General features: G+C 40.4%; 1 protein-coding gene across 1 annotated transcript in view; it reads left to right on the plus strand.

Moving 5' to 3' along the window:
- Positions 1–14,247, plus strand: part of TAFA2 (TAFA chemokine like family member 2) — a 77,954-nt gene extending 63,707 nt beyond the window's left edge. Inside the window, exon 5 of the mRNA XM_084810614.1 lies at positions 12,132–14,247. The gene's annotated coding sequence lies outside the window, so the exon portion shown is untranslated. The remainder of the gene's footprint in view (positions 1–12,131) is intronic.
- The last annotated feature ends 1,815 nt before the right edge of the window (positions 14,248–16,062 follow it).

Genomic DNA, 16,062 nt, shown 5'->3' on the forward strand with positions numbered 1-16,062 from the left:
TATACTACTGGGGAAGAGCAGAGGGTATTTCCAAGTAGCGCCAGAAAGAGTGAAGTGGCTGGGCCAAAGCTGAAAGGACACTCAGCTGTGGATGTGTCTGGTGGTGAAAAGAAAATCCGATGCTGTAAAGAACAATATTGTTTAGGAACCTGGAATGTCAGATCAATGAATCAAGGTCAGCTGGAGGTGGTCAAACATGAGATGGCAAGATTGAACATCGACATCTTGGGAATCAGCGAACTAAAATGGACAGGCATGGGCAAATTTAATTCAGGTGACCATCATATCTACTATTGTGGGCAAGAATCCCTTAGAAGAAATGGAGTAGCACTCATAGTCAACAAAAGGGTGGGAAAAGCAGTACTGGGGTACAATCTTAAAAATGATAGAATGATCTCAGTACGAATCCAAGGCAAACCATTCAACATCACAGTAATTCAAGTCTATGCCCCAACCACTGATGCCGAAGAAGCTGAGGTTGATCGGTTCTATGAAGACCTACAACACCTTCTAGAACTAACACCAAAAAAAGATGTCCTCTTCATCATAGGGGATTGGAATGCTAAAGTAGGAAGTCAAGAAATCACTGGGATAACAGGCAGGCATGGCCTTGGTGTACAAAATGAAGCAGGACAAAAGCTAATAGAGTTTTGCCAAGAGAACACGCTGATCATAGCAAACACTCTTTTCCAACAGCACAAGAGACGACTCTACACATGGACATCACCAGATGGTCAATATCGAAATCAGATTGATTATGTCCTTTGCAGCCAAAGATAGAGAAGCTCCATACAGTCAGTCAAAACAAGACCTGGAGCTGACTGTGGCTCAGATCATGAGCTGCTTCTTGCAAAATTTCGGCTTAAATTGAAGAACGTAGGGAAAACCACTAAACCATTCAGGTATGACCTAAATCATATCCCTTATGAATATACAGTGGAGGTGAGGAATAGATTTCAGGGATTAGACCTGATAGACAGAGTGCCTGAGGAACTGTGGACGGAGGTCCGTAACATTGTTCAGGAGGCAGCAACGAAATCCATCCCAAAGAAAAAGAAATGCAAGAAAGCCAAGTGGCTGTCTGATGAGGCTTTACAAGTAGCTGAGGAAAGGAGGGAAGTGAAAAGCAAGGGAGATAGGGGAAGATATATCCAACTGAATGCAGAGTTCCAGAGAATAGCAAGGAGAGACAAGAAGGCCTTCTTAAATGAACAATGCAAGGAAATCGAGGAAAACAACAGAATGGGAAAGACTAGAGATCTCTTCAAGAAAATTGGAGACCTCAAGGGAACGTTTTGTGCAAAGACGGGCATGATAAAGGACAAAGAAGGCAGGGACCTAACAGAAGCAGATGAGATTAAGAAGAGGTGGCAAGAATACACAGAAGAACTATACAGGAAAGATCTGAATGTCCCTGATAGCCATGATAGTGCAGTCACTGAACTTGAGCCGGACATCCTCGAGAGTGAAGTCAAGTGGGCCTTAGGAAGGATTAGTAACAACAAAGCTAGCGGAGTTGACAGTATTCCAGCTGAACTATTTAAAATCCTAAAAGATGATGCTGTTAAAGTGCTGCATTCAATATGCCAACAAATTTGGAACACTCAGCAGTGGCCACAAGACTGGAAAAGGTCAGTTTACATTCCAATTCCAAAGAAGGGCAACGCCAAAGAGTGTTCAAACTACCACACAATTGCGCTCATTTCACATGCCAGCAAGGTGATGCTCAAAATCATACAAGCTAGGCTTCAGTAGTATGCGAACCGAGAACTACCGGAAGTACAAGCTGGGTTTCGAAGAGGCAGAGGAACTAGAGATCAAATCGCCAACGTTCGCTGCATCATGGAGAAAGCAAGAGAATTCCAGAAAAACATCTATTTCTGCTTCATTGACTATGCTAAAGCCTTTGATTGTGTGGATCACAACAAACTGTGGCAAATTCTTAAAGAGATGGGAGTACCAGACCACCTTACCTGTCTCCTGAGAAACCTGTACGAGGGTCAAGAAGCAACAGTAAGAACCAGACATGGAACAACTGATTGGTTCAAAATTGGGAAAGGAGTACGACAAGGCTGCATATTGTCACCCTGCTTATTTAACTTATATGCAGAGTACATCATGAGAAATGCCGGGTTGGATGAATCAGAGGTCAGAATTAATTTAGCTGGGAGAATTATCAACAACCTTCGATATGCAGACGATACCACCCTAATGGCAGAAAGCGAAGAGGATCTAAAGAGCCTCTTGTTGAGGGTGAAAGAGGAGAGTGCAAAAGCTGGTTTGAAACTCAACATTAAAAAAACTAAGATCATGGCATCTGACCCTATCACTTCCTGGCATATAGAAGGGGAAGAAATGGAAGCAGTGACAGATTTTACTTTCTTGGGCTCCAAGATCACCGCAGACGGTGACTGTAGCCATGAAATTAAAAGACGCTTGCTCCTTGGGAGGAAAGCTATGGCAAACCTAGACAGCATAGTAAGAAGCAGAGACATCACCTTGCCGACAAAGGTCCGTCTAATCAAAGCTATGGTTTTCCCAGTAGTAATGTATGGCTGTGAGAGCTGGACTATAAGGAAGGCTGAGCGCCGAAGAATTGATGCTTTCGAACTGTGGTGCTGGAGAAGACTCTTACGAGTCCCCTGGACTGCAAGGAGGTCAAATCAGTCCTTCCTAAAGGAAATCAACCCTGAGTGCTCATTGGAAGGACAGATACTGAAGCTGAAGCTCAAATATTTTGGCCACCTAATGCGAAGAGAAAACTCTTTGGAAAAGACCCTGATGCTGGGAAAGACTGAAGGCAAAAGGAGAAGGGGACGGCAGAGGATGAGATGGCTAGATAGCATCACCAATGCAATGAATATGAACTTGAGCACACTCCGGGAGAGAGTGCAGGACAGGAAGGCCTGGCGTGCTATGGTCCATGGGGTCACGAAGAGTCGGACACGACTGAACGACTGAACAACAAACCTATTTATAGTGGATGGCAAATTCAACATTTATTTATTTATTTATTCTAGTTTTCATCTACCCAATAACTAATGTTCTCTGGGCGTATGTTAGGAGATATTGATAGGTAGAGTAAGCAACCCAGTTAGTATTTTTGGTGGTCTGGTCATCTGAGTGTTTGACATGTCTTCAGTCTCTACCTACCTACCTACCTATCTATCATTATTTCTAGGCCGCATTTAAAGGTGGAACCCTCTCAAGGCAGCATGCAGGATAAAAATGACATAAACGGGATACAATCAACATCAGTGAAAACATAGTCAATAAGGATCCATAAAAACAGCTCACCAATTAAAATCAATAAAAAACAAAACTTACAAATAAATACCAATAGACTTACAGGAAGGCCAGCAAAAACAAGTGCGTCTTCAGAGCAAAGAAAGGGCCTTCACGGAAGGTGAAGTGTTGAACTGGTACCCCTTAAGCTGTAGGAAGTACCTTTTCCTCTTTTTTGTAATCTCATGTCCTTTTTCACACAGCCTTTGTCACATAGCGGCAACACATCATGCCACTGAAGTGGCTATGGAGAACTGTCAGTGTTCCATTGATGAAATGGCTCTCAAGCAGCAAAGCCAATTACCCTTCCTGACTCAGTTCCTAGTTACAAGGAAGTTTGAGTTGAGGCAGGTGGAGAAAATGGGGCAGGAATTGGGGAGCAGGGGAAAACTGGGGCAAGGATATGACTATTAGGGGTAGAATCTGCGGAGGATAACTAGCAAAGGAACTAGACAAGCATTAAAAGCATACAGTAGACTTCAGTATAGTCAGCTTTAACATTAGGTTATATACAACTCCCAGGTTCCCAGAAACAAGTTTGGTAGGGCCATTGTGTGAACTCAAATGTTTTTGCTTAGATTCTTGCAATTATTACAAGATAGCCTGATAATCTGGAACTTCCATTACAGTCCCCTAATACTATTTTCAACAAACAATAGCATCAGTGGGGAAATGGTTTGCCCATTCAGCCAAGTGAAATGGATGTCAACTTCTCATCTGAATCCACCATAGTCTGTAAGAATTAATAAGCATCAGAAGACATAAATTGCTTAGATAGCATTGCTACTAGGCCACTAGCTAAGCTACTGAGGGTAAAATTATCAGGACAGATAGAGCTAGGAATCAGCAACTACATTTACTTTAGAAAGTTAAGTAAGTGACATGATTTACAGATTTATAAAATGGGCAAGATATTAGTTTCCCTATGAGAATAAAATACTCAGCAATGAGGTTCAAATTGGAAATAAATTCTGTGTGGCAGGACTGCAGTTCATTTGCATGTTTTGATGGCAATTAATATAACTTGTCAATCATTTGTATAAATGTTGCAGATGACAAGAAATAGGCATAGGACATTTTGCACTGAGTTTATAATACTCCTGTTCTGGGAAGCTTGAAACTGAACATGGTTACAACAAAAAGCAAGACGGTGAATGATACTCAAGCCAAGAAGTTCCCGCCCCCCTCAGACTGAGTGACTGTGAACTGTGTTAACAAATCTCCTTTGCTTACACAAATCACATATTGTTGATTATTTATGGAAAAAATATTATTCACATTCCAAAATTCCTGTAATGAATGCCTTCCCATCTGTTCAGAAATGTGTTTCCAGACAATCTCTCCATTCTATAAAACGTGGAAATGATAAACTGTCAAAATTTGTTGTTCTTGTGATCTAATCTAATACAATGCAGACTGCTTGTAGCAGTCATGTAGGCAACTGACTTCTTTCTTTGTTTTTAGATAATGTATACATGCATTCCAACAGGTACAGTCCTAGACAAGGCTTTCCCCATTCCCTCGCACACAGGAGGGAATGACTCTTTCAAGGTGGTGGGTGCCAACTGCAGTTTTTGTAAGCATGTCTGGTAAAAATACATTTTAAAAAATATCTGCAAACCATTTAATCAGGTTTTGCTGTTCTAGTGGATCAAAATGGTTTTTAATATATTAAATTAACTGATTAATCATCCATTGTAGCCCTAGTTAAAAAACTTTTTTTTTAAACACCACTTATTTGTATTGGATTTTATACACATTTTTATATAACCAATGTCAAAATAAGAATATTTTTGACAATGCTTAGACAATAACGGCCATGAATTACATGGCCTGTAGCCATGAAGACGCTGGCATGGTACAGCCACCCTGCATCATCACCGCCTGAAGCTACTAAAACAGACCAGGACCCTTTAAGCCATAGTCAGTGTGAAGATGGGGTTAACTTGCTTAAAGAAAGCCAAACTCCTCCTTAAAGCTCAGGCATTATTTGCTGTTTTTTGTTGAAGCGATATACAGACAAGTGTGTCTGTCTTTCAGCACCTCTCAGAACTCTCTATTGTGCTGTCCTATTCCCATCCTTGCATCCCTGAAAAACCTGACTTGCTCAAGACCTTGGGGAAAACTCAATCCATAGAGGACACCCTGCAACCCAGGCCTCACCAGTGCCCAACAACATTAAACTCTCACTATGACAGAGGCAGAATAGAACAACACCCCTTACCTTATCTTGATAGTTAAGGAATTTTTTCCTCACCTGGTCACTTCCACTATCAGAGATGAAAAGGGGAAAACTCCTTAAAAGCAGTGGAAAACAGTGGGTAAGGTAGTGGGGGTGGGGTTCATTCCCCTGTCTCACACGCACCTTATTGTGCAACACGTAGAACCCAAACCCCGCTTTATATGTGAATAGGGCACAGACATGCTTAAGATACATGCAATTGCAAGTATGGCCTTAGAAAACTCATTCAAAGGGTTGGAACCAGAGGTGCCCTTTTGCAGACAGAAAGGCATTCTGCTCCTTAGTGATAGTTCCTTATATGAGAAAAGAAAACTGAAATCCAGTGGTGTACTTCTGTTAGTACAAAGCATTGTGTAATCTCTTGCACAAGCTCTGCTAGCACAAGACAGTGCACAATCTTATGTAAAAGATCTTGCACAATACCTCAAGATGTGAGCTAGCACAAGTTATTAGGCAATATCTTGCCCAAGGTATGCTAACACAACTTGCTGCATAATCTTAAGTACGAGGCATTGCACTATGAACTGGTTCGCATGTAACACTAAACCATGGTTTAGCATAACATGAACAGGATCAAGCCCACAACAAGCATCAGGCTCACCCTTTCGTCCTGCCACTGTTAATTCTAGCTCCTGCACATAGAGTTAAACCAGGGGTGGGGAATCTTTTTCCTGCCAAGATCTGCATTACCTTGGTAATTACCTTACCTTGCAGCAGTGGCCATGGCCAGAGGTGGAACTGAGGGGAGCTACAGATGTGACTCTTACCTTTGTTCAGTACAGACACACGCGCACACACACACACACACACACACTTGCATCCAGACATTCTCCTTTCCCAACTTGTGCAAGGTTATCCCCATCAGTTTTGTGGTTGGGTGACAGAGCAGGATGGAGTAAATAATGTCAATAACCTGGAGCAGGGCCAGTGAGGGGGCATAGCCTGGAGAGAGTCAGGAGGCCCACATCTGTCCTTCAGGCCAAAGATTCCCCACCCCTGTGGTAAGCCATAGTTCAGCATTATACGCATATCCTTCCCAAGATGTTTGCTAGTGCTAAGTTCATTTTGTGTGAAGTCTTCTGTTCGCTATTGCACTAATCTCCTACTTATGGGTTTCCACAGGCACCTGGTTGGCCACTGTGTGAACAGAATGCTGGACTAGATGGACCCTTAGTCTGATCCAGCATGGCTCATCTTGTGTTTTTATGCTCTTGTACAACAATTTGCAGAACAGCACCACCAGCAGAATGTATTTCATTTCTGTCTCTCTGGATCCAGAGTTATAAAACAAATTTCCATATGGCAGTGTTCTGTGATTAAAAGGGGTCTTTGGGAAGAGCTGTAATTCAGTGATAGAGTACATGCTTTGTCATACAAACAGTCCCATTTCAGCCAGTGACATCTTTAGGTAGACCTGGAAAACGCTCCTGGCTAAAGCCACTGTCAATCAGTGTAAATAATACTAAGTTAGATGAACCAATGTTCTGACTCAGTAGAAGGAAGCTTCCTATGTTCCTGTGCCACACTTTACTTGTGGTTGGAATAAAGGGCACACACACAAGTGTAAGTATATGTACACTTAACACATCTTGTTTTTACTTTCTTCACCCATTCTACCTTATGGCCCTCTGAGTCTCCCTCATTACCCTCTTGTATCCACAACCACAGCATAAAGTCTTCAGTCCCCTTAGAGCAGGGGTGAGCAACATCTGGCCCTCAGGATATTTTGGCCTGCCACTCCCTTTAGTCCTAGCCAACATAGCCAATAGTGACAGACTATGGGAGTTGTAAGCCAAAACATCTGGAAGGCCACAGGTTGCCCACCCCTGCCTTAGAATCTCCAACTCATCTCTTTTCCACAATGCTGTTCATCACACCCAGCCTCTCCTCATGTGACTATCATGCTGCCTGGTCTTATCCGCTTCTTCCTTCATTCCCTTCAGTTTCTAAACAGTAGAAACTAATAAACCACCACCTGTCATTTGCTGCTGCAGTGAAAAGGCTTTCCCACCCCACCAAATTTATCCTGTGGCCAGGATTACCTAGTGATGCAGCTGGATTTATTTCCAAGGAGAGATGCATGGATGAGACACAAGTAGACATGATAGCAGTATGACCCACCGCTTGTGCTGAATATCTATAAAGCCAAAAATGGGATTGGGTGTGGGTAGGTAAATTGCAGGAATGGCCGACCTGAATCTTTCCCTCCATACCCCTCCCTCCAAAAGTCTTCCTCCCTCACCACCATTTTCCCTGTGGAAGTTTACTTCCTGACCTATAGCCCCACTGGGAGGAAAACAACTGGGAGGTAAATTTTGTAGGGAAAGGTGCACCTGGGAGCGAAGTTCAGCTGCCTTTTCTACCCACCCTTGCTATGTTTATAGGGAATTGGCAGCAACTCAGATCTGACACACAGGTCTACTGCCATTATTTCCTCTTTGGCCTCCAGTTTTGCCTGCTCCAGAAAGAGCTACAGTTCTGTACTGCAGTGGTTAATTGATAAGTTTATCCTTCAGGGGACCTTCCGATAAATGATCCAAAGCGAGCTGAGCATGCACTCATCCAACTTCATCCGAGGTGTAAAATTATTTTAGATTTAATTATGCACTGTTGTTTTAATATAAAACTAGTGAGTTCACATGCAATTATGCTCAGCTCAGAGCAGCCATTCACCAATTTAAATTAAAAAGTCTTGAAACAGCAGAGTAATTATACTGTAATTGCACATTGAGCACACAGAAAATGAAAAGAACCTAATTCTTTGTATTTATAACGTAACAACCTATATGGAGGGGGGGAAAGACATTAGCATAAAGGGAGCAATTTCTTGCCAAGTATGAACAAATTAATTCAAATAAATATTTAGGGTGTTATATCATGTCCCATCTGTAGTGCTGAGCAACAGCAAAAGTTAATTTTCAGATGTATTAATAATTAATTGAAAAGTTGATTGGAATTGATTGGAGCACATTTGGCATGTTACTGTTCTCCTAGGATTTTTAAGATCAGCTCCGTGCCACTGTCAAATTCTGGCTTTTTTTCCTACTAAAAAAGAAAGAAACTGGCACAGGATTGTACCTTCCAGCTGCTCTGTTGGAAACCTTGCATACCATCCAAAAATAAAACCTTCCTGTAAATAACATGGATGGATATTAGCTAAACTTTTACTGCATTTTTATGAAATTAACCACCACATTCAGGCAATCTACTCTTGCCTTAATGTGGAAGTGGATAGATGCCATTAACACTAATGGTTGATGTGTGCTGCCTAAATATTAGGATTTATGCTCCCAGATAGTGGCAAATGCAGACGATTCCAAGTGTTACACAGAGTAGCAGCGTGTGACCTGCATAAAATGAAGACGAGGAAAAAGAAAGGACAGGTGAAGCAGCAGGAGTGCTGGCGACAGGAAGCTATTAGAGGCTGCAGTGAAACAACAATGATAATGATAATGATGGTAATAACAAAAATAAGCAAACTACAATAAAACACACCCAGTGAAGCATGAATTAATCTTCTGGATAAACAGAGATGCCACTATATATGCTCATGCACCATGTATTGGTACATTGTGCAGCACATAATCAGTTAATTGGTTGGCACATTGTGTGGGTGGAAGCCAGAATGATTCTGTCTGCTGGGGTGCAAACATGCAGTGACACATCCTTAGCTGTACAAGGCCAAGGAGACTCTTTGAAACAGGACTGGTTTATGTACTTTTGCAAAGTCACCCACAATCTAGCCTAAGAATAATGCTAACTTTTTGAATTTCAGTCCCTACCCTTCAATAACCTTACATTCTTTAGCCAAGGAGGGAAACTCTTTAGCCAGTCCTCTGGGCTGGAACCCTGTTCCCTTCCTTTTGAATGCACAGAAGAGAAGAGAGTTCTTATATGAAAGTGGGTATCAGCAAGTGAAAGGCGATAACTGTAAACTATAACCAGCTAACCATAACTATGATAAAGCATCAGGACACTGCAGAAAACAAAGGTGGTGCTTTATTTCTGTGGATAGCCCCATCTGTGCCTGCTCAACCAATTTTGATGTTAGGGATAAAAATCAATAAATGTATTAATAAATCTAAACACCACTTTTCAACAATAGTTCTCAAACTGTCTCCCAGGAATGGAAATGGGGAGGAAAAGATGTAGTTCCCAAAACAAAAGTGGCATTTAGGATGATGCATTTGCTTCATTTAGAAGTATCAGCTCTGTTAAAATTCCATCATTATATATTGTCGGAATAATCAGAAATAAGAGTTGGTCTGAGCAGTAAAGAGGACTTGCTTAGAGTTCTCAGTGAGACAAAAACTGAGGTCCTATCAAATGCAAGTCTTCCAAAACCAGCTTTTAGTGTTCTTAAAACCAATTCAGAATTCTTCTTATGTACTGATCGTACATGTAATAGATAGGAAAAGTTGTTAAACTCCAAAGCCATGCAGAAAATCATTTATTTGTCCAAGAGTCACAGCCTACCCATCTGCTATGGCCTGTTCCTCCCCAACATTGTGCCACCAGGTAGCAGCGTAGCTCAGACTTTGCATGAGGAAGCTCCTGCGTTTAATCTGTGGCTTCTCAGAAGTTCTGGCAAGAACCTGTTCCTCACTTCTTGGAAAGCTGTTGTCAGTCAGACTAGACAATATTAGGCTAGGTGGTCTTACTCACTATACAGCAGATTCATCTGATCAATGCTTCTCTTTACCTACCTTCATAACAGAAATCACAAATCACAGGGTTGGATTCAGTGGTATCATTCCATTAGTGCAAAGTTTCTACTGCTTGCAGAAACCCTGTTTTTATTCTTGCACAAGGGTCAAATCCAATACTTTGATTCCACTTGCACAAGGCATTGCACAAGCAGTTGCACAGCTCACTGTGACTTCAGTAGGCTAAGTGTTGCTTGCACTGGTTGTTCTGCTAGAGGCTGTGGAACCACTAACAGAACAATGCCAATTCTTGTAATTTTTCTGCTAGTGTAACCTTGGATTTAGCCCATAGTTCCATTATTGCTTTTTTATATACATAAAAAATCCGATGTTTGTGTTAAAGAAAGTACTAAACTCCTAAAGCAGCCCTTTTAGTATTCGCTCAGTGTTCCCACTCTCCAGAGTTGATAAAAGAGCTGTATGCAGATGGTTTTGCTGAGGGCAAAGGAATGTTTCATCATTAAGGAGCATGACCCTTCAAAATCTGAGATTTCCCCTGATATACTATTACCATGGCCAATCCAGTGGGTCAGTCCTCCAGTGAAAGGAGAGCATTGCTTAATGAAGTTTTATACCAAAAAGTAGCAGGATTATTAATTGTTTCCATTGACACAGCAGAAATAGTCCTTAAAGATGTTTCTCTTTGATATGGCAGAGATTTTGTTTTCTTTCCTCTTCATATTTTAACTCCAGGTCAGGCATAGGGAAAAATCCAATTACTGTGAAATATTCTGTCTTGCGTGTTCTTTCTCTGTGGTGCTTTTGTTTTTATGTTGGCTTGGATGAAAGTGAAGTTTTGAGAGTTACTTTATATACAAGGCATAGGAGGATGAATACATTCTGTGTACACAAATATTTTTCCCCTCCAATGATGCTGGTTCTCTCTCCCCCAAATGAGTTCTGCTTTCTGACTAGCTTAAAAGAAGCTGAGCTTAAAAGAAGACATCTAACAGATTTTGGAAGTAGTTTTGAGGAACAAATTTCCAAAATTCTCAATTCCTAGACAGTAATACTGTTTCCAAAGATAGATTATTTTAACTCTTTCACCTTCTACCTATTATTTAAAAAATATTCAGAGAAATATTTTCAGAAGTTATGACATTCCCATGAGCACCTTCTTTTTGAATGGATACAATGGATACATTCTTTTTGAATGTATGTGCTACCAAACAAGCCCCTCCCTCTTTGGAGAGAATTTCAGAAGTGACCTCTCATATAGCAATAGGAGTTATTTAGGAATGTGGGCAGAGGGAACTATGAGGAAACCCTGGTATGTAATGGGGGAACATATAATTTGGACATTTTTATTAACTTCTTTTCTGTGCATAAGGGACTGTTGGATTTTTTCATCACTGAATATGTTCTTAACAGAGTATCATTGGCTGTGTTCATTATTTAGTGTTATCTGCCAACTGATATTTAGGGAATCTGTGCCGATTTGTTAAAAATAAGCCTCAAACTTGTTTTACAGTTTTAGGGAGAAATGTTCCACTATAGAAATTTACTACACCGGGCAGAACACTAGTTTTTGATGGGTGATATACATGACGGGGGGAATGCTAGATCTCACCTCAAGAGGGTGTACTCAAATGGAAATCTTGTGGTAACTTCAAAAGGAACACAACTTCAGGTCTCAGTCTAGCTATAGAACACACCCACGTTCCTCTCCAACAGTTCAGATAACTGTTTTTCTTATTCATGTCCATTCCAGCTTAAGTGTGGTCTGAATAGGAATATTTTGGAATACACAGAATTAATTGCAGTCATATTGCTATGTGCATGTTTAAAAATGCCTTCTCTACATAGGGGCTTAGTAAACATATTTGTGCCATTATCAACCTGATGCACAACATATACAAATTTGACCTTGTCTCTTTTTTATATTTTTATTTTTACAGGTAACTCGATAGCAAAAGACAAATCAAATCAAACTCAAGACTGATAACATTAAATACAACCAGTAGGAAGTTTTAAAACCCAGCTGTGGTTCTTGAGGTTAGGCTTGGAATTGCTGGGACATACTAATTATTTCAATGAGAACATGCACTGTAATCCACAGCCACTTGAGATCAAAACTCAACCTCTCTGCCTGTCATAAAGATTTCAATGGACTGAACTGTGTACATTTGTAAAAATAGCAAAAACTTGAAGGAATATATGGCTAAGGAAGTGAAGAGGTAATGCTTAAAGGACACCAAAGAAACAGAAGTTTGTTGGAACCTGGGTGTCAGACTTGCGACATTTCACCTCTACGAAAGAAGTCTTTGAACTATACTGATCCATTTCCTCCAAAACTGTTTTGGTCCTCCATTCAACTTACTGGTGGGACTGTGCACTGCTTTAATCAAATTACTGTTCCAGAAATTGTCCTCTGACACAGCACAGTTTTAGACACTTTTAATTTGTAATCTAATCCTGAACCTCCAAGGCTACATATTTCAACATGTTGAAGTTGCTTTTCTTATAGGAATGAAAATATATATCCATTGTTAATCATTATTGTTGACAAGTAGTAGTTATCTGAATATGTCATTCATATACGAATGTATCATTAGTCAGACATGTTTCCCTAAGGCTAGCTGGCTACTGCAACTCCTTTCAGATAATAAAGGGTGGTCAAAACTGAATTTTCATCCCTCCCCCAATATTTTATGCCACTAAAATATGTGTTTTGTATAATTTCAAGAAGATGGGTGTTTCTTGTATACACTTGAGTTTATTAACGATAAGTTCTAAAAATACTATGGTAAGTAATAAATGACACTAGCTAGTCCCTTTATGAAGGTAGACAGGGATGCATGTTAATTTTTCGGTTCTGAGATTTAATAGTATTCATTCCAATGGGTCTTTTATTTTTATTTTTTAATTATTATCTCTTGCTTGGACAGTATTACTATCTGAATGCTTAAGTAGATATCTGCTCATCTCTATTTCTTGATAGGAAGAAATAGTTTTCTTCAAATCTGGAATCCATTGATGTTTTCCTTGGCCACTCCAGGTACTTTAGATTCATTCTGTGGTTGTTTTGTTAAATCAGAAATTCTTTTTCTATATTCTATTTCAGTATCTATTTTTTAATCTTGGTGATCCATTGTTTCATGAAAAATCTTTAATGTTTAAATGCCTTAAGCAGCTATCAACTTTTTTTTCTAAGTTATTACAAAATGTATAATTTTATATTCCATTTAATATATACTATGTTTTCTGGAAATATGGAGAGAGCAGACTTTTTCTTTTGCATCCCACACTGATGCTGCCAAAGCAAGTTGGACTTACAAAGGCAAAGAGAGACATTTCTGCTTATTTGTTTTGTGTGTTGATATGAAGACTACACGGACTCAGTCCTAATAGAAATAATTGTGTCCACAACCTCAAGTTGTTTCAAACAGTTACCAATGTTTGTGAAATAAGGGAATTCTTTCTCATTGTTACAAGTCACTGACATGGCTAACTAGAAATAAATTGGGTTCTGTGATGATGAATACCCTAGGGTACTGTGCTCTCTGTCACATGATGCAAGATTGTTCCACAACTATTTCATTATCTCCATTGTATTATGGCACTGGATGGTGGAAAACTAATGATTGTTAAAACTTGATTTGAGATGTATAGTGTATCATTCTGCTACAGAATAATCCAAAATTTTGCAGGAAATGTATTCTTTTAAATTAAATTTTAATTAGGAGAAATTGGTTGTAGCATCAGTTAGCTATCTTGGTATTTTAAAAGGATTAATATTGTATGGATTTTGTTTTAAAAGGTATATGTAATGGGGGAACATATAATTTGAAAATTATGATTAATTCCTTTGCTTGGGATAGTACAAAGTAAAAATGTGTAAATTTGTAGCAGTTATGAGTTTGGCCTCAGTTTAGGCAAAATTCTACAACATGCTTCTCAGCATTTACTTCCTTTGTGTTTATTCTTAAAACCAACACTGAAAATATTGTATTATATACAAGTGTAAGACATGCGTATCAATAGGTGAAAATAAATGGATTTTGAAATATATTGAACTGAGTGTCTGCAGTAGGTTAATGTTGTGATAACTGATAACCAGTGAATAAATTTGTAGTATAAAAATAACTCACCTCAACATGCTTATGCATTGGAAACTTCTTTTTAAACCTTAAAATATAATTGATATTTCAAGATTCAGACTCCAGCCTAGGAAATTTAGTTCCCTTCTTTGCCCTATCCTTTTTGTGCCTCCTTGAATAAGTCACCTTAACAAGAGCCCCAGTGATGAAGCATCTCAGCCCAGTGAAAAAACGTCAGCAAACAAGGGAGTTAAGCAATGGTGCGGGTTGAGCAACAGGTTCAAGGAAGCCAGGGCAGTGAACTCTTGCCTTCCTACTCACAGTAGGAAACTGTAAATAATCTCCCCACCTTCTCGTAGTAAACAACTAAGTTTTCCAGGGAAAATGCACCCAAAGAAAAGACCAGTTGTGAAGGTAGCAAGCCAGCAGGGGGTGTGGGGGCTATCCAGTGTATTGAACTGAGTGCCACGTGTATGACTATCTACCTGCTGGATGGAAGTCATGGGTGTGTGCTTGGTGTAATGAGGTCCTGGTTCTTAGGGAACAAGTTTGTTCCCTTGAGGCCAAGGTTGCTGACCTGGAGAAGCTAAGAGAGGCAGAGCGGTTGGTGGATGAGACCTTCAGGGACCTATTAGCTGTGTCCCAGTCCCAGGGTGACAGCTCCTCTGCTGTCATGGAGAATGCGGGTCTCAGGGAAGGAGGGCATCATTCCGAGGAAGAGGGAAATGATCCCTTAGAAGGGACCCATCCCTCGGAAGGTGAACAAACATCATCTCTTGCCGATGATGTGCCTCCAGAGGGAGGGGGATTGTGGTAGTGGGAGATTTGATCATTAGACGCATCGACAGCTGGATTTGTGATGGGCGTGTAGACCACATGGTGAATTGCCTGCCTGGTGCAAAGGTTACGGATATCACGCACTGTCTGGATAGCCTAATAGATAGTACTGGGGTGGAGTCATTGGTCATGGTCCATATTGGTACCAAGAATATGGGGAAATGTAGTTGGGAAGTCCTGGAAGCCAAATTTAGATAGGAGGTTGCTAGATAGGAGGTTGAAATCCAGGACCACCAAGGTGGCTTTCTCTGAAATGCTACCTGTTCCACGCACAGGGCCAGCTAGACAGGCGAAGTGGAGGAGTCTCAATGTGTGGATGAGACAGTGGTGCAGGGAGGAGGGGTTCAGATTAGTTAGGCATTGGGGAACATTTAACGAGCAATGTTAAGGGAACTATTAGAGAAAAGAGAGCTTCCTTCAGAAAATGGAAGTCTCGCCCAAGTGAGGAAAACAAAAGGGAGCACAAGCTTGCACAAAGGCGATGCAAGCAGACAATAAGAGATGCAAAAAAGCAGTTTGAAGAGCATATCACTTAGAACATCAAGGCCAACAATAAAGAATTCTTTAAATATATCAGAAGCAGAAAACCAGCTAGGGAGGCTGTTGGACCATTGGATAATAATGGAGTTAAAGGAGTACTGAAGGAGGACAAGGAGATTGCAGAGAAGCTGAATGAATTCTTTTCATCCATCTCCACTGCAGAAGATATAGGACAGATACTTGTGCCTGAACTGGTTTTCGGGAAGGGAGTCTGAGGAACTCAGGCAAATAGTGATGACAAAAGATGAAGTTCTCAACCTTATTGATAAATTGAAAGCAAATAAATCACCGGGCCCGGATGGTATCCATCCTAGAGTTCTCAGAGAACTCAAATATCAAATTGCTGATCTTTTAACCAAAATATGTAAGATGTCCCTAAGATCAGCCTCTATACTAGAGGACTGGAAAACGG

The sequence above is a fragment of the Heloderma suspectum genome, chromosome 7, assembly GCF_057233095.1.
Source record: "Heloderma suspectum isolate Gila_16-S chromosome 7, 16-S_ref, whole genome shotgun sequence".
NCBI classification, from domain to species: domain Eukaryota; kingdom Metazoa; phylum Chordata; class Lepidosauria; order Squamata; family Helodermatidae; genus Heloderma; species Heloderma suspectum.